Source organism: Artibeus jamaicensis, unplaced genomic scaffold, assembly GCF_021234435.1.
Source record: "Artibeus jamaicensis isolate MK-2021 breed Jamaican fruit bat unplaced genomic scaffold, CSHL_Jam_final contig_3152, whole genome shotgun sequence".
Lineage (NCBI taxonomy): Eukaryota > Metazoa > Chordata > Mammalia > Chiroptera > Phyllostomidae > Artibeus > Artibeus jamaicensis.
In genome coordinates this window covers 2,419,291-2,445,717 of record NW_026521729.1, presented here as the reverse complement: position 1 = coordinate 2,445,717, position 26,427 = coordinate 2,419,291, and the positions used below count along the sequence as shown (strand labels likewise).

The 26,427-nt window shown below is 43.1% G+C and overlaps 1 protein-coding gene across 14 annotated transcripts in view; it reads right to left on the bottom strand.

Moving 5' to 3' along the window:
• Positions 1-26,427, bottom strand: part of CES5A (carboxylesterase 5A) — a 193,188-nt gene that overhangs the window by 128,597 nt on the left and 38,164 nt on the right. The window contains exon 1 of one of the 14 annotated variants that reach the window (XM_053663274.1): positions 8,989-9,038. The exons of the other annotated variants lie outside the window; for them this stretch is intronic. The gene's annotated coding sequence lies outside the window, so the exon portion shown is untranslated. Of the gene's footprint in view, positions 1-8,988; positions 9,039-26,427 lie in introns of those variants that run through there. 14 annotated transcript variants of the gene reach the window in all.

Below are 26,427 nucleotides of genomic sequence, written 5' to 3'. Positions count from 1 at the left end.
TTCCTGTACATCAAGGACGTTCAGATCAGGCCAATTAGAATTGTGTAAAGCCTCTTCGCCTACTACTGCCTTTCCCCAGGTGCATGGGGTGGGGGTGGAAATGAACATAGGAAACACAAAAGCTTTTGTCCCGCCACTCTAGTTCCCCTTTCATCTTCATCAGCTGCCTCTCTGCGACTCTCTGGTTCCCAGGCCCTTTGCCCTCCACACTCCACTCCTCTTAGAGCTACTGCTCTAAAACACAGCTCTTGGCCTGTCACATCCTTGCGTCACGGGCTGCACGGCGCTCCTGTGCCCAGATGACACTATCTCAACCTCTGGCTATTTCCTTCCAGGTAGCCTTCACTGCTGTCCCACAGGGTGGTCCTCTCTGCTCCCAAGTCACGCATCTGTGCACCCAGTGCATGATCAGATGAGAGTGTAAGGTGTGTCAGGCAGTGTGCTAGGCCCCTGAAGTGTAGTAGAGAGCAAACCCAGCCAAGCATCCTGGAGCTTACAACCTTTCGGGAAAACAGACATCACATGACTACAAAAATGAATGTATGCTTACAAACTGTGAGACTTGATCAGAAAATGTGCTGAGGTGTCCAAGGAGGAAGTGCTAAGTAGTCCTGGGAATCAGAGAAATGTTCCCTGAAGAAGGAATTGTTGTGCTGATATGTGAATAACGAGAAGCACAGATTAGGCCATTGAGGTGCGAGTGGCAGCGGCAGTGGGCAAGAGGACCCCGGGCAGAGGGTGCTGCCTGGGGTGGGGCCTGGGCAGGAAGACCGGTCAGGGCCTCTGGGGGTGCCGGTCTGCGATGGAGCTGGGGAGTTGCCAGGGGTCAGATTATGAGGGTCTTAGAGGCTCCACTGGGGACGTGGTTCTGCACCCTAGGAGAAATGAAAAAGTAATAAGAGGTTTTAAGCAGGGGAGGAGTGTAGTTTGGGGAGCATGGGCGTGATCAGATTTGCATTTCAAAATGCTTGCTCTGGCTGCTGTGGGTGAAGGGCTTGGGGACCCAGAGCGGATGTGGAGGCCCCGTGAGGAAGAAATCGCATTCCTCTCCCTCGGACTGGGGAGCTGGGAATGGGCAGCGAATCCAGCAAATTAACTTCCCAAACCACAGCTTACCAACCAGATGGGTGGGCGGTGCCCTGTGGAAAGACGGAACATGGAAAGGTGACCAGACTCCAGTAAAAGGGTCCTGAGGTCAGTCTGGTACATAATGAGTAGAGGGAGTCTTTGAGATCTCGGAGGAAAGACAGTGATAGACAGAGCTGGGAGGAAGACGCACATCCAGAGAGCCATCTGCACCGAGACTGCAACGGAAGGTGTGGGCGTGAATGAGACTACATCACCACCGGTGGCCACCTCCTCTCTCCAACCACCCCACCTGTGCACGCCCCGATGCAGCAGCGTGGGTCTCTGCTGCCTCACAGAACCCTTAGGACCTGTGCCTGCTCTTGCTACTCTAGGGCCTCTGTGTCATTTTATGGTCACTCCTTTACGTGTTTTCCCCGGTCGTGATCCAAGAGCACACTGGGGACAGAGACACGTGGCTCTCTGCCTGATGTCCTCAACACGCCAAGCAGAGCCTGGCTCTTGAGTGAGCCGTAAGATACAGGCCCCCTTTTCTGGCCCACCACAAAGCCCAGGGAAATGGGGTTCTAACAGCAGGTGAGAATGCAGACCCAGACCCAAGGGCCTCATCTAAAATCTGGTCTCAGAGAAAATGTCCCGTTCCTTACCTCTGCTTCCCAGAAACCAAGATCGGTACTGAATTTTTTCAAAAAGAGAATGGTATGGATGTTTTCCCACTGTTACTATAGACAAGTGAGCAATCAGTATTTATTGGGAATGTATTTCTCTTTTGTTAAAGCCTGTGTAAGGTGCTGACAGGTAAAGAACCAAGTAAGCTCTGTCCTCAGCACCATTTCTTACCTAGAACCCAATGCTCTGATTAAAATTCGAAACCAAGTTGTGCATTATTCCACGTAAGATAGCTACAAGAAAATAGCAGCCCGAGTCCTCAAGGTTGTCAGAATCTCAAGAAATACAGGCCAAACACAGATTAAAATGTTCACTTCATCAATACGGGCAGAGCCACCCTGCCCTGCCCAGTGCCTTCTTCAATAAGGAAAAAGTACCCTTCCTCCGAGCAGACACAGCCCCTCCCTGGGTCACATGACTTGGCTGACTTTAACCCTGTCCCCCTGCCCTGGCCAGGTACCCCTGTGCAGTGCACACCTTGCATGTGTATGTGTGATGAGTTTTGTTCACAGGGAGGGATCAGAATAGAATGGGCAAGCCAGAGCAGAGATAGAAATGACCGGGTAAGGAAAGAAGAATCACCTGCAAGGAAGGTCCACCCACATGCTGGTGACAAACTGGGTTTGACACCTGAGAGGCAAAAAAAATGAGATTGGAAAGTTTGGCTGGAGAGTGATTAGGGAAGGCCCCAAGCGCCGGGCTGAGGAGCCCACTGACCCTGCAGGAGCTGAGTGTTGCCTGGGCACATACCCTCCGTGATGATTGATTCCATCTGAATGGGCCTCAAAGCACCCGGATTAAACTTTCTGGATATGTACGAGAGGTCTTCGGATGAGATTGGCATACAAATCTGTGAATTCAGCAAAGTAAACTGCACTCCCAATACAGGTGGGCATCATCTACTACGCTGAGCACCTGAACAGAACAAAAGGTGGAGAGACCTGTGCTCCTTTTTCCCTGCTTCTCCACATAAGCTCATTTTACCTTCTCCTGCCCTCAGCCTGGGATTTGCATTTTCAACTCCCCTGGTTCTCAGGCCTTCTGACTCAGACTGAATTACACCTCGTAGGTAGGTCAGTAGGTAGGTCAGTCCCATCCATTCTGTTTCTCTGGAGAATCCTATTACGCCCTTTTTCTCGCAAAGCAACCAGCATGAGGGCTCGCCAAAGTACCCACTTGCATCCTGAAGGTCCTTGAAGGATATACTTACTGGACAAGAAAACAACTATAGATCTGCATTGACACAAATCCTCAAATATTAAGACCTAATCCCTTGCATATGTAGCCTACCTAAAAAGTATATTTTATACACTATTATTTATTTGTGCAACAGTCTCTCTTGATTAATAGAATGAGAAAACAGAACAGTTAAGGGCCTTGGCAAAGGTCAAAAGGAAAATCCACAGTGGCAATGTTGGGACTGGGACCCAGGTCTGTCACCCAGAATCCAGGGTTTGGGCCACAGAGCCTGCGTGTACTTGCCTCGGCAGGGTCCCTCTTTCACTAGCCACCACACTGACTGCTTGAGTCTGCCAGCCCTGGGTCCTTTCCAAGAAAAGATGGAGCTTCCACACATGCAGTAATGGCACTGATTATGCCAAGCCAGAGGCAGGGGATTCTGGATCATTTCCTTAAAAACACTCGCTCAGCAGCACCCGAGTCCTCACCCCCGCCGCCCCTCATCCTAAGAAAAAAAATGTGTGTTCGGTACTTCATTAACATGAAGGGAAAAATAATTCCCTGTGGGTTTTTGCAGTCTCATCTTCCTAGCTTGTCAAATGCCAGCAGCAAGCTGGTCCAGCTGCACCGTTAGCTTGGTTCTATCTTATTTTGTTGTGTTTTGCAGATTGCAGCAGCCTCACCCCCACCCCAACTGGACAAAAACATATCACCTTTGGGCTTCCTGGTGTATCATTGAAAAGATTTCCCTGTTCAACTTGGACTTCATAATACAGTATTGTCTTCTGCTATCATAAGCCATATTTATTTCTCCAAGAAGGAACATAAGTTATTTTTATCACCATACTACAAGATATGTGATCAAAATGTAATTAAAAAAAAACTAAATGGAAGACTTTCCAATATGTCGTGCAAAGCATAAAAAGCATGCTGTTCAAAAGCTAATTTTCAGCTATCACACGTACGTTCTCCCCCCTCCTTTTTTTTCAGCGCCACCCTTTTGTTACTAAGGAAGTTGGAATGAAAGGAGATTTGTCTCCTTTTCTCAAAGCCCCATCTCTCACTGCCCGAGTTTCTCCACACCTGAATTCACACATCTCCCGCATCATGACAATTGCCTCCATGGTAACCACTCATGACATCATAAACATAATGTGAGAGCAGAAGAAACAAGAGCTACTTAAGACCCTGTTGGATGCAAATGTGCTTTATGACCTAAGGAAGGGGTCCCCAAATCCTTGGGCTGCAGACTAGTACTGGGCTGAGGCCTGTTAGGAACCGGGCTGCAAGCGAAGCTCACCTGAGCTCCACCATCCAACCCCCTCCCCCACCCCTCAACCCTGACTTCCAAGAAACCGGTCCCTGGTGCCAAAAAGGTTGGGGACCCCTGAGCTAAGACTCACAGAACCAAAGGGAATTTGGTCTCGTGATTTTAGCAGAAAAGTAATTTTGAAATCTATTCTTGTGTTTCAATATTTATCGGATTTCAAAACTTCCTGCTGCCCAGGAGCCTGTAAACATGGACAAAGAGCCGCGACACAGATGAAATGGCACCGCAGCACCTGTACCCCAAAGCAAATCAGTGGGAACAGTGGCCTGCAGCCTAAAAACATAAATTCTTAACCACAGTTAAATCTCACAGGTATCTGACTGTCAAAAGAGGGGCTCTTGGAATGGCTCCACAGTTTGATAAAGAACAATGTGTTCCTGAAAAGTCTTTTTCTCCTTCTACCTTTTCTCACCCAAAATAAATGCCCAAAGCCTCAAGCCAAAGTTAACAGCTATTAATAACTTTGTGGACAGCAGCCAAAAGAAGAGTGGACACGCCATGAATATGTGACACGTACAGCACACATTCACGGAGAAGAATGGATGTGCTTTGTAGTAAGACCGTGGCGCCATGTGAGCTGAATGTTAACATCCCCTTCACAGGCACTCTTCTCTGCAAACGGTCCCAGCTTTGGGACTTCAAATTTTATTCCAGATACTATTAGATATATCAGGGCTCTCCAAACATGCATTTCAAGTTGGGAACATCAAAGTGCATTCCCAATAACACAAGATATTCCTTGTGTTATTGTGCTCTGCTTTATTCAATTTGCATTTTATGCAGATTGAAGGTTTGTGAGAACCCTGCATTGAGAAAGTCTAAAGGTATCATTTTTCTGATGGCATTTGCTCACTTCAGGTCTCTGTGTCACATTTTAGTGACACATTTAATTCTTGCAATATTTCAAACTTTTTCATTATTACTATATTTGTTATGGTGGTCTACGATCAGTAATCTTTGATGTTGTAATTGTTTGGGGACCCCATGAACCACACCTGTATTAGATGGCAAACTTAATCAATCAATGTTGTTTGTGTCCTGATTGCTCCACTGACCAACCATTCTCTGGTTTCTTTTCCCCTCCTTGGGTATCCCTATTCCCTGACACAAAACAGTATTGAACTTAAGCCAATCAATAGCCCTACAGTGGCCTCTAAGTGTTCAAGTGAAAGGTCACACATCTGTCACTTAAGTAATTTAAAATCGAGAAATGATTAAGCTTAGTGAGGAAGGCTTGTTGAAAGCCAAGATAAGCCAAAAGCTAGACCTCTTGCACCAGTTAGCCCCTTTGTGAATGCAAAAGAAAAGTTCTCGAAGGAAATTAAAAGTGCTACTCCAGTGAACACACAAATGAGAAAAAAGTGAAACAGCCTTATTGCTGATATGGAGAAAGTTTTAGTGGTCTGGACAGAAGATTAAAACAGCCACAAAATTCCCTTAAAAGCCTAATGCACAGCAAGGTCCTAACTCTCTTCAATTCTATAAAAATGGAGAGAGGTGAGAAAACTACAGAAGAAAAGTTTGAAGCTAGCTGAGGTTGGATCACAAGGTTTAAGGAGAAAAGCCTTTTCCATATCATAAAAGTACAAGGTGAAGCAGCCAATGCTTATGGAGAAGCTGCAGCAAGTCATCCAGATGTAGCTGAGATAATTAATGAAGGCGGCTATACTTAACAACAGTTTTTAATGTAGAATAAACAGCCTTACATCAGAATAAGATGCCAGCTATGACTGTGACAGCTAGAGAGAGGTCAATGCCTGGATCCAAAGCCTCAAAGGACAGGCTGACTCTCTTGCTGGTGGCTAATGCAGCTGGTGAGTTTAAGTTGAAGCCAATGCTCCATCAACTATTGCAAAAATCCTAGAGCCCTTAGGAATTTGCTAAATGTTCTCTGCCTCTGCTCTGTAAATGCAACAACAAAGCTTGGATGGCAGCACGTATATCTGCAACATGGTTTACTCGATATTTAAACCCCACTGTTGATTCTTACTGCTCAGAACAAAAGATGCCTTTCAAACTATCACTGCTCAATGACAATGCACTGGCAACTGACAGCTCTGATGGAGACGTGTACAACAAGATTAATGTTGTTTTCACGCCTACTAACACAGCATCCATTCTGTAGCCCAAGGATCAAGGAGTAATTTCAACTTTCAGGTCTTATTATTCAAAAGATAAATTTCCTAAGTCTATAGCTGCCACACATTGTGATTCCTCTGATACAACTGGGCAAAGTAATTGAAAATCTTCTAGAAGGAATTTACCACCCTAGATGCCATTAAGGACATCTGTGATTCATGGGAAGAAGTCAAAATATCCATGTTAATGGGAAGTTGATTCCAGCCTTCATGGATGACTTTGAAGAGTTCAAGCCTTCAGTGGGGGAAGAAACTGCAGATGTGGAGGGAAAACAGGAGAACTAGAATTAGAAATTGAGCCTGAAGATGTGACTAAATTGCTGTGATCTCATGATAAAACTTAAATGGATAAGGAGTTGCTTCTTATGGATGAGCAAAGAAAGTGATTTCGTGAGATGGAATCTACTCCCAGCAAAGATGCTGTGAAGATTTTTGAAATGACAACAAAGGATTCAGAATATGACATAAACTTAGTTGATAAAGCAACATGGTAGGTTGGAAAGAATTGACTCCAATTTTTAAAGAAGTTCCACTATGGGTAAAATGCTATTAAACAACATTACAGGCTACAAAGACCTCATCTGTGAAAGGAAGAGTCCACTGATGTGGCGAATTTAATTGTTGTCTTATTTTATGAAATTACCGCAGCCTCCCAACCTTCAGCAACCACCACCCTCATCAGTTATCAGCCACCAACACTGAGGCAAGACCTTCCATCAACAAAAGATTACAACTTGCTGAAGGCTCAGATGATGGTTAGCATTTTTGTTTAGCAATAAAGTATTTTTAAATTAAAGTATGTACATTTTTCAGGCATAATGCTTTTATATGTTTAATGAACTATAGTATAAACATAACTTTTATATGCACCAGGAAACAGAAAAAATATTCACACGACTCACTTTACTGAGGTATTTATTTGCCTTACTGCTGTGATCTGGAGACAAACCTGCAATATCTCAGAGGTGTGCCTGTGTTTGCAAAAACCACTGTGACTTTCCCCCCACCTCTTCCCTCACAAGATGCTATTATAAAATTCAGACTCCTTTAATCTCTGTGATTGAAGAAAAAAAAGAAAGAAAGAAATGAAACATGCCCCTTGAAGAGGAACTGAACTCACAATCTCGGAGTGCAAAAGTAAACATTACCCAGTGAGCTCCTCCAGTTTAATTACTGACCTGAGAATTTCAATTTACATGTCTTTAATTAGCCACAGAAACACTCACCTATTATTCTCTAAATATGAAATTTAAAAAGCAAACAGAAAAGGGGGGGTTATTTAAGGGACTCCAAGGATTAAGCTTTGCATTCTTCTGATTTTCCTCTCCAAATTTGGGGATAAAAATTTTCTGTGAACAAAAACTAATTCTGACCGTTATTTTGGCAAACAGAATTTCAGAAACATGGGGCTCTAATACAGAGATCTATAGAATTTTGCATGAACAAAATAACACAACTGTGTTTCCTTCCGAAATGCAGTGAATCAAACTGCATGAATGTGCTTGTTGAGTGAATGAATGGGTGAGTGAGTGAAAGTTTTTGGGCTCCTTTGCTCATCACCCCTTTTGACATCCTTAAACTTTTACTTGCATTTTTAAAGTTGGTTTTGTTTGCTTATCTATCTTGTGTTGTCAGTTTGAGCTAACAAAAAAAGAGTAAAATTAATTTTAATTGACTTTAATTTCAAAAACATGTCACTCCAGATGTCCAACAAGTAGAATTCTATAAATGACTAAGCATTGCCAAGCTTCAAGGAGCCTGCAAACGGTTGTAACTGACTGGTGAGCTCACAATGACACCCAGGGAGAAAGCACTTTGGATTTAAAAGGGTAAACTTTCGATTAAGGCTGAAGTCCCTTATTCAACCCCACTAACAATTCAACAAATTGTCCAAGCAGGTCTAACTGAGTCCCTGCAATGGGAAAGGAATTCTGCTAAATGCTTTAAGGGAGAAAAAGATGTCAGTATATGGTTCTTAAGGAGCTCGTTAAGAAAGAACACTGTAGACGTGTGGAGCCTATCGGTTATCATCAACACAGCTTCAAAAATTCTAAGAACCAGGAGATCACTTCTAGTAGGGAGTCTCTTGTGGCTTCAGAGACATATAATAGTTAATCTGAGAGGATTCAGCAAGAATCAATGAGAGGCATAATATGTACCATGGCCTAGAGCCAGAAATTTGGGATATAGTTAAAATAACGAGCAGAGGACTAGTTTTGTTGAGTGTCTGTTGTGGTCGGGGTGCAAAAGAGAAAGGGGACCTTGCAGATCAAAACCAGGGACCCGAGATGGGATATACTGACCAACCTATCATTCCAGGATCTGGGTGGGAGTCAGAAGGAAGAAGAAAGGTGATGGTAAGGACCCATCGTGAGAGTTCTAAAGTTTAAGATAGACACAGTCACTGTGAGTTGTTCTGGCAGTAACCAGGAGAGGGAAAAAAACATTGTCAATAATTAATCTGGGCTTTAAGGACCCGTTCAGCTTTGTCCTGTTGGCCTGGAAAGAGTTTTTTGGGGTCTCCATAGGTGCAGAAGCTCTCACCCAGGAACATCTTAAAGGCATAATTTTGCTTCTGACACTTACCTACTAGAATGCATTGGCTGCTGCTTCTGGAATGGCCACAACCCAAAGACAACTTGTTAGAAACCATTTGCCAGCCAACTCCAAAGTCTTCAGGTCTTCGGCAAAGTTGGGGACACTTGGCAGGCCTTCTGTTCCCAAAGTAATGAATATAAGAGTTTTGGGCTAGAAATCAAGAGAGCAGGTGCTGGCTGATCCTGGCCTGGATGTTAACTCCCTGTGGACTTTGGGGGAGCTTCTCCCTCTCTCGAGGCCCAACTTCCTTTGTAAAATGAGGGGACTGGACAAAATACTTGCTTCCGTGTCTTGCATTCTGTGAGCCAGGAATCCAGGAACTATCTCAAATTCCTATAGCCACATAAAAGTGAGAGCAAGGACCAGGCCCTGTGTCCCCTGACACAGTGCTCTTTCCACACTGCTGAGCCACACAAGCAGAAGACTTAATGGTGACCACTAACATTCCCTGAGTGGCTCTCCCACGCCAGTGTGTCTATATCTAGTTAGTCCTCATGTCAATCATTCGTGTTACATGAATTTCTCAAATCCCTTTAAGGGTAGAAAACAAACACATAAATATTAAGTCACTTGCCCCTAACCACAAAATGAGTAAATGCAAAGGAAATGAGGTCAGATAGTCCAGCTCCAGGACGCATCATCTCCATCTTTACTCGGCACACTACACAGCAGAATACGAAGCAGCAGAGTGACACATAAGGGACATGGAATCTTAAAATAGAGAACATGGCAGCCTTCCAGTGGTGAATTCACTTTGCAAGCATGAGAGCTTTCGGAAGAAATATTTTGGTCAGCGCTGCTTGCCTGCACACCTCCCCTTTCCCTCCCTACTGAGGACCACATGCATGGTCGCCGGCAGTTCATTTACGACCCTGTGGTCCTAACTGTGGTCTGAAAGGAGGATGGTAATGACCACACAGAAAATCAGGAGACAGTGGCCTCCCGGCTGACTCCCCCAGCTCATAAGACAAGGAAAATGGAAACCACCGCAGATTTATTTTTACTATGAAATAAAACCCAAGAGAAACCATCCTCTTGAAATCTTCGGGGAGCCACGCCGACATCAGCCCTGGGCACACAGGCACACAGGCAGGCTTCTGCAGGAGAACACGTCTCAGATTCCTTGCTGGGCTGCACCAGACATTATTTCAAGTAAAATAAAGGGAAGTGGTACTTAAAAACCCGAACTCTATACTCTATGACCTACGACATCTAAGATCTCTATTCTAGGAGCCTTATGAGTTATTTTTGAGCATAGTTCCCTATTACTATCATAAAAAATATGTTAATATGGTTGCCAGAACTCTGGAATGAAGCCTAGTAACCTTCGTTCTAGTCTGGCACTTTTCACCAACCAGTCACTTGACCTTGGATGGTCATTTGACTTTCCCAAGCCCTGGTTTCTCATCTGTAGTGGGAAGGCTGATCTTCTCGGAGTCCTATAGCTCTGTGAGCCAGTCAGGGACCAAGAGCCCTTGAATCATTGTGCTTTGCCAGCTGGATCCACAGAACAAAATTGTGACCCATGGGGATTAAATCCAGATCAGAAACGAGAGGCAGTGGGTGCTCTTCGGAAAGAGGAACTAGGTTCAGCCAAAAATGCATGCCTGCCTGGTTCTGGACGCTTGGCTTGGCACCGACCCGCTGTCAAGCCTTGGAGGCCCCTCAATCTGTCTGCACGGCAGGGAGGGTGACGGCTCGGTCCCCGGGGGAGGGGAGGCATGAAGCAAAGCACTGCAATCCTTGGTGACCTCCCTGGAGGGAAGGTTTGCCTCCTCCTCACAAAGAGCTTCAGCAGTGCGAATGGCAGAGTACATGACGTGATGAGCTGGGCAGGCATGGCTGAAAGTCGGGTATGAGAGCACCAAGCCTTTCCGAGGTGGGCACGGGAGCCCCCTCATCACACTTCATGATTCTGCCTCATCAGACTCTGGGTCTGCCCATGGTGCTGCCAGGGAAATAAAACCTCTGCTGCATTCTTGATGGCCACACACCTGCATGCTCTCTGTTTCCTTCTGCCCTTTCAAATCTGGATTGTATTTGCCACAGTTGGTTTTCCTCTGAACCTCCAGGACCTTTCTAATGCTGTCCTATGGACTCAGGCTCCTTTATTCAGAATTCAGTGTTATTTTCAATGCATAGAGTTATACTTAGATACTGTGACAAGAACCTCACATTTCCAGTTGCCCAGGAGTGGAAGGCACTGCTCCCATTCATTAATACACTTTCCCTGGGTACATAAAAATAGAGGACAGAGGATCAGCATTTGGTGCATTGTAGCAGGGTGCCTGCATGTGATAAGAGGGGAACCACACGGCCCAGTTTCTGCCACTAAAATGTAAACCTCATGAGGGCAGCAATATTATAGTCACCACACAGACGCAGCAACTAGAACAGCTTCTAGCAGGTAGTGGGTACTCAGTATATGTAATGAATGGATGGGATGAGTGCGTGGATTCTGACTCTAAAATACTAAGACCCTCTGATTCTTCAGGCTGTATCGATTGTACTCTCACTCTGTCTCTGGTTCTCATTATTCATCATCTCCTTAAATCTTATGCTATTATCCCATCTCCACAGGTATCTGGTATTTGGGACCTGCTCACTGGTAGACTGGCTGCTTTATTTCTTGATAAAATTTATTTCAAAAGAAAAATAATAGCTATCATATGTAAATGCTTGAATACATCAACCACTATGAAAGGTACTTCAACTGTATCATCTCTTTTCATCTACAAAACAACCCAAGGAAGTTATATTATTACTCTCATTCAACAGGTAAGGAAAATGAGGCAGAAAGAGTATATGTTTAGCCCACCTGGTAGGTGGTGGGCTTTGCTTTGAACTCAGGCAGTGTGGCTCCAGAAGTAATGCCCTTAAACCCAGACTTGCTGTGGGAGCTTCAGCCCTGCTTGTAACTGGAACATTCACTACAGATCTCTCAACCAGAGGACATGATGCTCCAGGTCAGGTGGCCTTCAGAATCATCTGGGACACTTCACGCTCCACCAGGTTCTCCAAGGCCTTATTGGCTTTCTCAGATGTTCATTGCCGTCTGAGTCACTGAAGAGCCCTCTTCATATAGAAGAATCATAAGTGACAGTAGAAAGTCTATTCAAGACCAGGTACCAAGCTGTGTACCAGTTTAGACCTACAGACAGAGAGAACTCAGTCGAATTAGATATTTACATCAGCCTTTAATTATCACTGTACGCCCAGCACTTACTGTGCTTGGCCTGCCATGGATGCTCAACAACTATTTGTTGAAGTACTAACTAATGTATTAATAAATTAATGAATGACTTAATAATAAAAATTCAGGTTAAAACCCTCTTTTTTGTCAGACAAGATGTCATTATTCTTTTGAAATGTATCATCTGCAGTGTCTGCTGTGTTCCTAGCACCATTACCGACCTTGGCAGGAGACTGCTCACAGAGACTCGACAACAGGAGTCGCAGCTGGAGTGTGAAACAAGGCCAGGAAGCTGGAAACGACTAGGCAGCGATATATTCTAACTTCATAAGAGCACTGACACTATCCTGTGTCACAGGACAATCACATGTGTGCTTCTAAATTTTTTTCTATGCATTGCAAATAATTTGAGTTAGGCAAAATTGTCAAATCCAGTTTAGCGATGGGAGAACGAAGCCCAGGAAGGTTAAGTCATGTGCCCGTAATTACACGTGTAGCAAGTGCTGCACCAGGACCCGAGGTCAGTGTGACTCCAGAAGCCGTTTCCTCCCTCCACTCTCCACCCTGCATGGTATGACAAGAGTGACATGGGCTGTAAGATGAAACGGGATGTCACACACTGATATACAAATATATCGCATATGTACCTGGGGTTTTTGTCTCATTTCTGTGTGTGTTTTATCACAAATGAGATCACACACTAAGTACTGCTTTGCAAATTGCTTTTTCACACAATCTATGTCTGGAAAACATTTCCAGGCAATAGCCTAATACATCAATCTTTTCTGTTTAGAGTAGCAGTGTATTCTGTGACACGGGTGTTTATTTAAACTTTCTTCCTACTGATGGAAAATCAAGGTTATTTCCAGTTTTTCAATTACAATGCTTCAGTTACCATTTGTGGCTGCACACACACACACGGACATTTCTGCAATACAGATTTCTAGCAGTGAAAGCATTTGGTCAAGGTAAACCTACATTTTTGCAATGGGTTGTTGATGGGATTTTTGCCCCCTTGGCCAAAGGCACAGTTAAGGTCAATGTGATGTGGACACTAGAGACAGGCAATGTAAATGGGTGTCTGCATACCTCACATTCACACAGAGCAATGCACACTTTACCAGGAGTCTTCACATACATTCTCCCATTCATCTTTCTAATAAACTATAGGGAATGCCGTTCTCATTTACATGTAAAGAAACTGAGACCTAGCAAAATCAAGACACTTATCCAGGGTCATCTCATGAATGAAAATCAGAGCTAGACCTAGAAAAAAATCTCATTTGTAATTAGGGCCTTGTCCTTTAAAACCACATTGGTATAATAAATTATATGAGCATGCTCAGCTGTTAACAAATTCATGTCCACAAGTTTTTAAAAGTGAACAACATAAGCATAGTTAGACATTGCAAGTACTGAGAACAGAATGTATAAGGGAAGACGGGAGGTGTTTTCTAGCTCAGAAATACTACAATCTTATGATACTAAGGAAATAAAAAAGAAAAATGAAGAGAAGAGCTCTTTGCTGATAAAATAAGAATGAAAAGTAAACAGAGTCCAGAAGAGGAGACGGAATAGGAGAGGCCTACAGATATCGGTCTCAGGAGCGTAGGAAAGAAGCCCTTGGAACATTTTTGCCGTCTGTGGAAGCCAGAGTAACTCAGGCTCAACCTCCCCACCTAAGAATAGTGTTCAGTCTAGGAGTTTCTCCTTTAAACTGAAAGGTAGAAATGACAATTACTGGATCAGCAGAGAATTCCAAGTTGAATCTTCTCAAAGATAATTTACTCCAAGTAAAACATTTTACTGTTAAATATTATCTATTATTGAACAATAGGTATCATTAGGTAAGAGAATTTTGAAGAGAAATGAGTAAGCTTCTCTGCAGAAATGAATACAGAAATCTGTTCTTGATCATCTTGATCAGAGTAATGACAGAAGGAGTAGGAAACTTATAATGATGTTTTCATAAACTTACTCAGTCAGAAGCCCTAACATTTACATGTGCGTTTCAACTAAGGATTCTTCAGGTACTTAAGATATCTCAGCAGCTGGGAAAGACAGACTGGCCCTGCCTCAGCTCCTTTCCCTTGGCCAGCACATAATTTATATAGAAATGTTTACTCTCCTCCAGTTGTACTGTATAAATTGCAGATGAGATAAATTAGGACAGGAGTGAAGACAAGGACTCATGTTGAATAGTGTCTCAGGAGATGGTCATCTATCAGTTCCAACAAAAGCATTTAAAAACATGTTTCACTACCAGTACTTGGTTAGAAGGAAATAAAAAAGAGGAAATGTGTCCCTTCAAGACACATACTTTCTGAAAACCATATGGTTCTTTTTTTTTTTAGAGGGATTTTATGCCTTTTTATTTTTTTTAATTTTATTTAGTTATTTTTCGAGTACAGTTTTTTGTCTATTCTCCCATCCCAGCCCCCCCGCCCGTGCCCCCCACCTCCCTCCCATTTCCTCCCCCCCAGTCCTCATCTCTGTGTCCTTCATACTTGTTCCTCCAAATCCCTCCCCTTTTTCCCCCTTAAATTCCCTTCCCTCTCCCCTCTGGTCACTGTCCCCTTGTTCTCTATTTCAGTGTCTTTGTTTTTATTCTGCTTGCTTGTTTGTTTTGTTGTTTAGCTTCCTGTTAGAGGTGAGATCATATGGTATAGGAGAAGGTCTTGGACTGTGAAAAATCATTGGCGAGAGACTGCACCCTGTTGTGGCATAGCACCGAGAGTTTAGGCTAGAATTTACAATTTTGGCTTTAAGCAGGACACTCAGTGTCCTGGCCACCCTGTATAAAAGGTTGGCTGTGAACTCTGCCAAGGACTTGTTCACATTCCAGCTGACAAAAATTTTTAATAATCATCTGAATTCCAAGCCACCTACCCTGAGGTCTTCTGCAATAACCCATGGAAAAGGAAGGCCTTCGTTTTCATTTTCATGCCTCCTTTGACTGGCAGCAAAGAGCCTCCTCTCTCTATAGATCCTTCATAAATATGTAGCTCAGAAGGAGAGCAAATGTGGGGTTCAACATGTGACAGGAAGGATAGAAACTATGACACCTCTGTAGGACTCTCAACAGATGCTCACCGCATGGAGGGCTAGAAGGAACCAGGAGAGTGTTGTTGCTGTGGCAACCATGCATGCCTAAATGAACAACCAAATTAATAGTCCTAACAGGCTTCAGTGGCATCAACAGAATGACAACACTCCCTTTACCAAGGAACATGGCTACTCAGAAGTGATCCTATTTAAATATGGTTCTCATGTAAAGAAAAACAGTGGCCTATAAGAGCAAACCAACAGACGAACCATCATATACTTGCCACATAAACTTGTCCCAGCCAAGGGCAAGCGCCATGTTATTTTGCATCCCTGCTGAAGTTAAGAGGCACCTTTCAAACTCCCAGGCCTTTTTGTGACATTCTATTTAATTGTATCGTGCTACTGCTAGTCTCCTACTGAGCTTTTGTTGTTAGCAGATAAGGCTAAGGGGGAGCCGACAAGGAGCAGAACGCAATACAAAAAGGAAAATGGCGAAAATGGCGATAGCGAATAATTGAACCCTGCTCGGCCTTGAGGAAGACAAAATATGTGTCAATTAAGTAAATTAATATGCTGGTCACTGTGTGGGCTATTCGAGACAGCAGGAAGTAAGTTTACACCAGGTAAGAACTTTTTTTCTGGATTAAGGTTGGTTGAGCCACAGTTCTGAATAATGGATGAATTTGATCCTTGGGTGGAGATGGGGAATGAGGGAAAAAGGCCTCCTTAGGATATTATTAAAAATCCACTGGGCTAAGCAACTTTTAGATCATGAGAGGTTTCTCCAGCTGTTAGTGCCCAGGACCTGCCCTCCTAACTGGACCGCGCAGTGAAAATGTTCGTGTGACATAATGGCCTTCTGGAGAAGCGAAATACTCTGATCCGATTCTAGGCAGGAATTCTACCCCTGACTGTTGATTATAATTCTGTGACAGAATCAGTTTTTCCAGTAGTTGGAATGAAGACAATATTTCAGGTTACATACTCCGTCCAAAGTTTTGGGCAATGTCTACATCAGGAATGAAGTTCTCCATCAGGTAAATAGTCAACTGGACATTTAAAGCCTGGTGTGTTAAGGAGCGGGGTCACAGGCATGGGTTCGTCGGGTTGGAATGGAGTCAGGGCTCTACAATCAAACACACTGATGCCAGTCAGTCCCCTCAGAATTACACTCCGGCTTGCCAGAAAGAGTAAGCAAAACCATATGATGAGCTCCGTGCAAACCCACCACGGCTCAGAGGACATATAGAGCTAATAACAGATTCAAGATTTCAGCTTGCTTTAAAAAGAGTGAGGACCCATGCTTACAAATCTCGTGTAACAAATGATTTAAAAAATGCTTTAAGTAGATATGTGAGTACTAGAGAATGTGAGTTAGATTCATACTGTATTACTCTTTATGATTTTATAATATCAGCCTGGACACATGTTAATTTTGCTAACAAATAGGCAAATAAGTAAATCACATCTTCATTACACAGAAGCAAACAGATATATGTTCTAAATACCACATATGGAGTGGTAAGAATCATACGTGAGGATAAAGTGTCACCTTAAAAGTTCTTCCTGTTATCCTAAGCCTGTGATATATTTTACAGCACATAGTTAGGAGATAATATAAAAGTAATAATATATTATTTATAGTAAATATCTTCCATTTTAATGCTCTCTTTCTTGATCTGGGTGCTGGCTACATATTCACTTTATGAAAATTCATCAAGCTGTACACAATTTTCTAAAGGTACATGAGACATCAACGAAGTTTTTTAAACAGTTGCATGTTGTTTTAGGGCCAACACACTTATGAGAAGGTGAAAAAAGTTAGTGCACCAAGTTAAGTTCATTATTTACTTAAATAAAAGGTGTGAATCATGTCTGGCTTGGCTACTAACCAGTGGTTAACCTGAGGCTCTCTGCACCTCACTTTTCTCTCCCAGTTAAAAAGGGCTGCATGAGCTACAGCCCGGGGTTTCTACCAGCTTCCGTGTTACCTGACACCGGGTAACAGGCCACGTGAGAAGTGAGAATCACTGGGTGAATCTTTCTGTAAAGGTACCGGCCACTTCCTGGCTCATCTCTTCTGGACACGAGAATGAAATGGGGAGAGTAAGTGAAAGCCTGACCGAGTGGGGGCCTTCACCCTTGGGACCAGGCTCTGTTAACCACAAGAAAGCCTCCATTTGGTCACGTAGTTCTGGAGTCCCAAAGAAAGGAGAAGCTGCTGAGCATTTAAAGCCTGAAAATTAGTAAGACAAGGACTAACTTTTTCCTGCCGAAAGAACTGTGCACGCCCTGACCAGCACAGCTCACTTGGTCGAGTACTGTCCTGTAAAGTGAAAACGCGCTGGTTCAATTCCCCATCAGGGCATGTGTCTGGGTTGTGGGCCTGGTCCCCAGTTGGGGAGCAGGTGAGAGGCAACTGATGGATACTTCTCTCACACATCATTGTTTATCTCCCTCTCTTTCTCTTTCCATTGCCCTATCTCTGAAAACAAATAATAAATAAATCTTAATTTAAAAAAGAGTTGTGCAGGGATTTCAGCGGAGCTAAGTCTAATCAGAGGGCCATAAACATTTCTTGAGCATCTGCCGAACACCAAGCTTCCAGGTAGCTGTTGGGGATGAAGCAGCACAGGAGGGGAGGGCTCCTGCCCTGGGTCTCAGGAGCTGGTGGGGAACACAGACAAGCGAACAAGCTATTACAGGGGATTTGCATAGTGCGAAAAGGGGAGAAATGGAAGGCAAACAAAGGAAGGGCACAGAGCCCCCAGGGGGCTGGGGGGGCCGTATCGGCATTTCTGGAGCCAGTGATGTCTAAATAATGAGTAGAAGTAATGGGTAAACATAACCAGGTTTAGCTCACATGCTGGGGGGCAGTGCAGCCTACAGCGGGCTCCAGAGTCAGACTACTTAGCATCAACTCCCTGTGCTACCACTTACTAGCTTGGGTAGTGTGAGCCTGGACAGGGCTCTTACACTCACTAAGTCTCGGTTTCCTTATCTGAGAAATGGGAATCGTAATGGTATTTGTGAATTGTTGTAGGGTTACAGGAAAGAATCCACGTAAGCTCTACTTAACACAGGGCCTAACTACTGATGCTGCTATTATCCACTGTGAGACAGATATGGGGAGGTGGCAGGTGATATTCCAGGCAGAATGTCTATGCATAGATTGGCCCAGAGGGGACAAAGACTATGGCCACTTGGTGTCCTGAGAGGAGAGAGAGAGAGGAGGCAATGAGAGGAGACTGGACCCGAAGGCAGGCACCAGAGAGCAGAAAGCCCTGCACAGCGTGTTAATGAGTTTGGAGTTCATCCTGAAGAAGTGAGGAACGCTGAAGGATTCTAAAAGGAGAGGATAACTGAAGGGTCTATTATCCACCTTCATCAACAGAGGAAAAGTGTGCTGCCCAGAAAAGGTTTCTTTTACCCCAAACCATTTAAGACTCCACACCCATTAGCCATTTTCCTCCACAGAGGAGGAACTCCAGTTGGAATTTAAGAGCTCACTAGCATCCAAGGATTCCCTTCCCTTGGTGAGCCGGAGATGCTTGACACTCAAATAACTACAGTTAATTCAGGAGCCGCATTACCAAAATAATGCGATTCTGCTTAAGAGACCCAGTTCAGAAAATTAACATAGTATATCTTTTCACGAGCCATGGGCTACAATAGACAGCAGGCCTCTCTTGAGTCATTAAACTTGCTCTATTAGGTTACAGAAAATCCCAGACAATTCGCCCTGCTCTGGCTGGATTTTTGTGGGTCACAGATCTCTTTTTTTCTAGGGGGCGGAAAGCAAGTGTAAACCATGGTGGCAGAGCCTTGTGTAGTAAGGGGCTCAAGATACGCACTTCTCCTGCACTTCCCATCTCTTAAAACCCACAGACCAAGGCTTCTCAGAAAGGATGTAAGGACTGACAATTCAACACATAAATAATCCGGGAAAAGAAGTAAGCAGTAAATCTCTGCTGCAGACAGCCTTAAGTGCCTCTGGGTAGTTCAGTGCCGAGGTGCCCTGGACCATTTGTAGGGGAAGGGAGCAAGAGAGTGCCAGACGTGATGCAAGTGTATTTGGAAGAGAATAATGCAAACCCTCCTTGTAAAAGGATGAATGACCAGTTAGCAACCAAAACAACACATGGAATTATGGTGTGGCCCCTACTAAGCTACTGAAGCCAGAAAAGTTGGGGTATCATCATGAAGAGTACTGAGAGCAAAAGAGAAAGCAAGCCACCATTCTTCAGCCCTCTCAGTCAAACTGGAGGCACATCTGCCCCTGAAAAGCTGCGTGACTTTATGGCTTTACACCAAGGAACAGAAAACAGAACCTGCTGCCATATGCACCTGTCTCCTGATTGTCCACCAGAGTCAAAGAAATCACATAGCATATTTCTCACACGGCAGTGAGGTTTAAGCATCAGCAACAAATACCAGTGTGCTCATGCCTTTAATGTTTGCTGCAACCCGGCTAAATGCTAGACGCCATGCTAGCAAAGGCAAGCGATAGCAAGGAGGAGGTAACACACACTGACCTCAAGTGTCTTACTGACCAGCAGATGAAATGAGACGTGGACATTACTTTAACGCAGGGCACAAAGCAATAAAAACCACAATGAAGGAGCAGGTAAAGTATTACAGAAACATCCCACACATATTTAAAAGATCTTATGCTGGTAAATCATATATATCTCTTTTTATTAACCTCATTCATTTTTAAGGCTTAACTTGGACAGCGATGGTCATTGTGATTTTACCAACTGACAATTCCATTAATGCCCAGAGCCAGTGGCTGGTAATGATCAGCAGGTCATAGTGGCAACAGGAATTTAGGAAGTTTCTGAATAGGGCTCAACTCTGGGGCCACTGTCAACAGTGAATATCAAGGAGACAGATTTTTTCCTGATGGCAGAGGGTAGAAGGAAGAACTTGGTCGGCTTTTGAGTAAGATCTGCCATTGTTTCTGCTGCCTCTGCCCTCGGGTTTCTCCCACGACTGCTGCAAGCTGCAGGAGCCATGCCCTAAAATGCTCTCCTTAACGGAGGAGAACAAAATTCAGGCTCACTGTCAGAACGAAGTCGCTAACATCCTGTTTCCAACCAAGTCAGCTTAGAGAAGCCATTTACTATATTAATACCAACAGCTCCATCCTCCCCTGCTCTATCCCACGCCAAAAGGTACACATTGGATTTAGGAGATTAATTCTGCTTGCAGAACTGCCAGCTCTCTGCAACCCTCACAATCAGAGTTCAAAAGGGAAATTGGTGGCACTGCAGAGGGCTCAAGAGATAAGTGTTTGGGGGAGTATGAAATGTCCATATGCCCAAAGTAAGATGCCCTGAGGAAAACAGGTACAGAAAAAAGAGTTTTCATTTTGCTACTTAAACACCAAGCCTTCTTACTGCGCTCTTGCTCTCTCTCTCTCTGAGCGCTGATACAGGACACCCCTCATGTTGTTAGTTACCTTTGCAGTTTTCAATGCCCCCTTCAGGGACCTCTTTAATTAATGCAGACAGGTAGACTTGCTCGATTCTCCATCACTTCCACCATTTACTTTTGCCTCTGTGTGTGTTAGTGGAGGGAGGGGCATATTTATACAGGTGTCTCTCAGTTAACAGAATGCATTTAACTGGGAATCAAATTCCTAAATGTATTTTAGGAGGAAACAAATCACCGGAGACCACGTATTTAAAGAAAATGAAGATTTTCAAGCCTATGACATTATTTAAAATATTAGCAATGAAATCAGTGAAGAAGTATTTATCTTTTGGGTTTCTAATGTATCAAGGCATGTTACCAGAAGCTATAAGATTTTTTAAAAATTTAATCTATTGTATTTTCCACTACCATTTAGTTCCCTTACATCCCCCCTCAGCAATGACCACACTGTTGTCCATGTCCATGAGCCCTTTTTCCTTTTTGTTCGATCCCTCCACCCCTCAACCTCCACCCACCCAGCTGTCATCTACATGTCATCTACATGCTCTCCGTCTACATGTCTGTCCCCATTTTCCTTGTTAGTTCAGTTTTTTCATTAAATTCTACAGATGAGTGAGACCATATGGTACTCGTCTTTCTCTGACTGGCTTATTTCACTTAGCACAATGTTCTCTAGGTCCATCCATACTGCTGCAAAGGGTAAAATTTTATTCTTTTTTATGGCTGAGTAGTATTCCATATTTAAAGAAAAAAATTGCGTGTTTAAAGGAAATGAAGATTTTCAAGCATACACCATTATCTAAAATACTAACAATGAAATCAATAAAGAAGTACCTGTCTGTTGGGTTTCTAATGTATCAGAGTTACCAGACACTACACAAGATTTTTTTTAAGTTGAGTACATGGTCCCTCTTTTCAAGAAGCTCATAAGCTCATTGGGAAGACAAGTTTTCGAAGATACCCAATGTAAAAGAAGAATTAAATATCAGAACAGTACCAACATGTCTGCTAAGTTCAGAAAGTTTAAAGTGTGGAAAAGAATGAGTGTGAATGTTAAATGCCATTTCAAAAGAGCCTGGGGTTCTTGTATATGACCACGGCTTTAGGAATTGCCACCGTTGAGCTAGACTCCCTTGGTGAGGCCGCGCGAGGCTGATGGTCCTACTGGCAAGAGTTCCAGTGTCTGTGTTCGGTTTAGGGTATTTTTATTTTTATAATTTATGCTAAATACAGCATGACTTTTTAAAATATTGTAAATATTCTCCACCACCCAATCCCTAAAGATGATTATTTTTAAGAGAGTTTCAATTAATTAAGGAATACTTGTATTGTTCAAATCGCATTTCATCAGGTTCATTTTAAGGACCCGATTTTAAGGACACTTGAGGTACGTATTGCCTTCTCTGGGTTCTCTATAACAGTGGGAGCTACAGAATCACAGACCTATTCCGGGCATCGTAAGTTGAGGACGCTGTTTGGGGTGCTTTACTTAACAACTGAATTTCTAACTTCAGTTCAAAGAAAACTAAGATCTTAACTGTTAACCCAGATTACTTTTAAACCCGAGTTTCAAAATGCCATTGTTTGGGTCTCCCAGTTCTGTCTCTCCCCTCATCTCCAACATGCACAGAGCCCAGAGGAGTGTGTCACTTAGACATCGAAATCCAAGCAGACCATCGGACTCACGTGGCCAAGGAAGAAAAGGAACATCTTGAAGAATCACAAGGGACGTGGCTGTTGCTATTCCTTCAAATCCGTCCAAGCACATGCTGCATTTTAAGTAAGTTGTTTGCCTGGCTTGTGTTATTTTTATAAATAAACCTAAAACTATAATCTTAGATGCATGGTGGGAACCCAGATAATTGTTTTTACTTTTATAATTGGGAGTCAGCTGTGTCTCCAAACAGCGCGTCTGGAAGGTGCCCTGGGAATGGCAGGCTGCGTGCATTCCACGCAGCGTGGCAGGAGGCCTGTGTTAGCAGGACGTCAGTGCGCCTGCAGGCACAGCATCGGGGCCTCGGCCTTCTGGCGTCCCCAGAAATATGGCCCTGGAAAAATGCAGGATCAATTATTTGGTCGCTAATAACAAATGAAAGTGTCCCCAAACTATGCAGCTTCGCAGCCACACATGGAAATGATAACATCATAGTTCAAAGCTTCTCATTCTACTTACCGTGCTGGGATTAGGATTATAACACACCCCATTCCTGATTACTCAAAGACTAATTATCTACGCCGGGCACTTACGTTTGTCCCTATTCCCCTGGTGTTCTGCCATTTGGTCATTTTGAGGTCCACTGGCCTCTTCACATGTGGGGTGAAGGAAATAATCAAAACCAAAACTCAAATCAGCAAATTTTAACTTCCCGCCTGAGCTACTAAAAGTTGTGGGATAGAGAAGGAGTAGTTAACCTGACAACTGAGATTCTCTATGTATTTGACTTATTCATAGCATTTTCTTTCTCCAGTGATAAGCTGACCACATATATGTCTTGAATTTAGCAAAGTAACATTTGATTTTGTCTCTCTCACCTTCCTATTGTTTCATTCTATTGATTAATGTTATCCCTCAAACCCAGTTCTTCCTCTCTGTCCTTCTCTCCCCTTCCTTTCTCCTGTCAGCAGGAGTTACATGCATTTACTAAACGATAGCCCTTTTCTTTCTGACTTTGACGGGGAATCCCTAGGATTTCCAGGCCTTTTGCCATCCCTCTTTCACCTCCACAAGCTTTCCTGCCTAGACCCTCAATTCTGTACACTTAGATGCCACCCCAAGCAGAGAATGGGGTGCAGCCCATTACCCTTCCCTCAGAGGCAAGTTTTATCATGTTTTAACCCCCAATCTGAAGTCTCGTCCCTTTAGCTCTTCACATAGATATTTAAGATAATCCACTACTCACCCTTCCTCTAATCCCTGCTCCCACTCTGTACCTCTGTAAATGACAAAATCCTTAGCCAATAAAATATAAAGCAAAGCATTACTTCTTTCAATCCTTCCTCCTCACCATTGGCTGTTCAGCAGCCAAAGCCACAATAATTCCCTGCAGCTCAAACTGTCAAGAATTCAATCAAAAGCTCAGACCACAGGGAGGATGGCTCCCCAGGGAAGAATATGCCTATGAATAAGATCTCTACAACTCACAGGATTCATCTTCCATTAGCTACATGCGGGCACCAAGCCCCTGGTAAGCCAGTAATTTTCTGTCCAACATTAGAAACCTCAGGCTCCTAGACAGAGCCCCAAACCCGAAGGGTGATGACCAGCGTCCTCCATACCCCCAGAGCCTAAACACTAAATCGAAATTCAAGGATAATGAGGAAGAGCAGAGAAATCTGGTTACAGGTCACAGGCTCATATTCTATTACACCATAGATGACAGTCTGTTCTAGGCTGGTCTATGTGATGTGATGTAATGTGATGACTCACATATATCAAGTTTGTCTGGACAAAGTCCAGTCATTGTTAATATAATGAGAATGCTTTGTGTGACATCAATGTAACCTGGCAGCCAAGGACAGTGGACTAGAACGTGCATGTGTGAACAATGACACCTTTACTGTACTAGTCAGTGGGGGCGGTAGATGCCATTGAGTGAGCAAATGTACTGTGTGGCCATCGTATTCAAAATGACTAAGTAGAGCAATGAATCTGCATCAAGTTTTGTGTTAAGCTTGAACATTCCTCCACGGGAAACTATTTGGATGATTCAGAGGCCAAAGCTATAAGCAACTGGTGATTGGCAGCTTCATCACGACCACGTGCCCACTCATGCATCACATCTTGTGCAGAGTTTTTTTGGCAAAACATCAAATCACCCAGGTGACTCAGCCACCTACAGCTCAAATTTGGTGTCTTGCAACTTCTGACTTTTCCCAAAATTGAAATCACCTTTGAAAGGGAAGCGATTTCAGACTGTCAAGGAGATTCAGGAAAATACAACAGGGCAGCTGATGGTAAATGGGAGAACTGTGTGAGGTCCCAAGGTTCCTACTTTGAAGGGGCCTGAGGTGTCATTGTCCTATGTACAATGTTTCTTATATCTTGTATCTTCTTGAATAAATGTCTCTGTTTTTCATATCACATGGCCGGATACCTTCTGGACAGAAGGTAGTTATATATATTTCTATCTCTATCTCCATCTCTACCTCTATCTAACAGACACTGAGTGGTTTATGTGCATCATCTCTAACCATCACAGAAACCCTAAGAAAGGTACCACTAAGATCTATCACACATGAGAAACTGAAGCTCAACTTGCCAGGAAATAGCAGAGCCAGCTTCAAACCCAGATTGTCTGACTCCAAAGTACATGCTCATTCTACTACATCACTATATAGCCCAGCCCCAGGTCTATTTTGGTCTAGCTCTGTAGTCTTATCCCCCACTTTCCCCATATCTCGAGTTTACACTCATCAATGTTATTATGAGTAGTCTATTAAAAAGCCCTCATTCCTGTGTAACTGACCCCATGAGACCACCCAGGACCTTCTACTTAAGACCACTCTAAACGTACCAGCCCCGCCAAGTAAGTTATAGCTCCTTCTCAGGATTCCTCAATCCAGGCCAGACCCCCCATTAAGGTTCTTTTCCAGGTGGCCTTTTTATAAAGTCTACAATGAAGAGGAAGGGGAAAGAAAATAGAATGGTACTACAGAAACATCTCCGTCTGTCTCATTTATCTGTCAATGTCCGAGACAATCGTGTTAAAATCTCCCACTATAAATGTGTATTTATCCAGTTTTCTTTGTAAAGTCATACAAGTTCATCAGTTATATTTTCTGATAGATTTTTAATAAATCATTTCAAAGTGAAGCTCTTTATCTCTGTTAATGCTTTCAGCCTTCAATTCTATTTTATCTGCTATCAGTATTGCTCACCAGAATTCTTTTTGTTAGTATCTGCCTGGTCTATCTTTTTAAAATCTCTTTATTTCCAACTTTTCTGTATTTGTTTTAAGTATGTTTCTCAAAAGTTGCTTATTGCTGATATTTTTGTTTTTATCCACAGTTATACTAAGTTTCTTGATTAGCTGAGTTTAATTTGTTTCCACTGACTGTGATTAATGACACAGTTGGACTTAATTTCTATCATCTTATGTTATTTTATATTTACCAAGCTTTTTACCTACTTCTGGTTTTATTCTTTCTTGCTCTAGTCTGGATTTTACATTTTTTAATTATTCATTCCTTCATCTCCAACCCAGCAGTTTGAAAATTTTAGATCCTGCTTTTTAAATTATTTTTTTACACTTTTAACATACACATTAAGTTATCAACCTGAAGTTTATAATTCTTCAGTTTCTCTATTTTCCTTCTGAGCAAGATTAGGAATTTAGCAGGCTTTAATTACCTACCGAGTTCCTTTTTCAACCAACCACTTTACTGTTAAGTAGACTTAGTTTTACCAGTGTTTAGACACACAAAATCAGTTGGTGTTATGATTATTATCATCAGCAACCATTACTTAAATAGATTTACCAGTACATTTTGTTAGTTTCTTTGCTAAGTATGCTCCTTCCTCTGGGTTCATTTTTTCTTCTTGCTGAAGTACGTCCTTTCATGACCTATTGCAGTTAGACTAGCACTGGTTTTGCTCCATGTATAATTCTCACTATTTTCCCTTATTGTTCGGAAGCTATTTTCCCGCTGTCTGCTGGCATCAATTCACCGATGAGAAGCCTGCTTTTAGTGTAATGACTGCTTTGCAGGTCTTTTCATAATCTGTCTTTTCTCCTGGTAGCATTTAG